The sequence below is a fragment of the Condylostylus longicornis genome, unplaced genomic scaffold (assembly GCF_029603195.1).
Source record: "Condylostylus longicornis isolate FDR11 unplaced genomic scaffold, ASM2960319v2 ptg000157l, whole genome shotgun sequence".
NCBI lineage: Eukaryota > Metazoa > Arthropoda > Insecta > Diptera > Dolichopodidae > Condylostylus > Condylostylus longicornis.
This window is the reverse complement of record NW_026578125.1, coordinates 9,578-10,000: the sequence shown is the minus strand read 5'-3', so window position 1 is coordinate 10,000 and position 423 is coordinate 9,578.

The following is a 423-nucleotide window of genomic DNA, read 5'->3' as shown; positions in this document are numbered from 1 at the left end:
TTTAAGTTCAACGAAATAATTCCAATTCATTATATTATCAAAATCCAGATAATATAGTTGTTGATAATACTACTGATATTTTATGGAATAATCTTAATAGTGATCAACTTTTAGCTGCAGATGCTATAATGAAATCCGTGCAAAATACAAATGTTCAAAAATGTTTTGCCCTAAAAACGAACATGTACGTTTAATCAATGAAAATGTTTTGGCTCTTTTACAAATTTCTGAAAAACTAACTTTCAATGCGAATGATTCCGTGAAAAATAATGATGGCTCTGAAAATGATAATTTACAAGTAAATATTCCAGTAGAATATTTGAATAGCTTAAATCCTCCTGGATTGCCCCCATTTAAATAAATATTAAATTAGGTTGCACTGTAATGTTATTGAGAAATTTATCTGTAAAAAATGGATAGTGT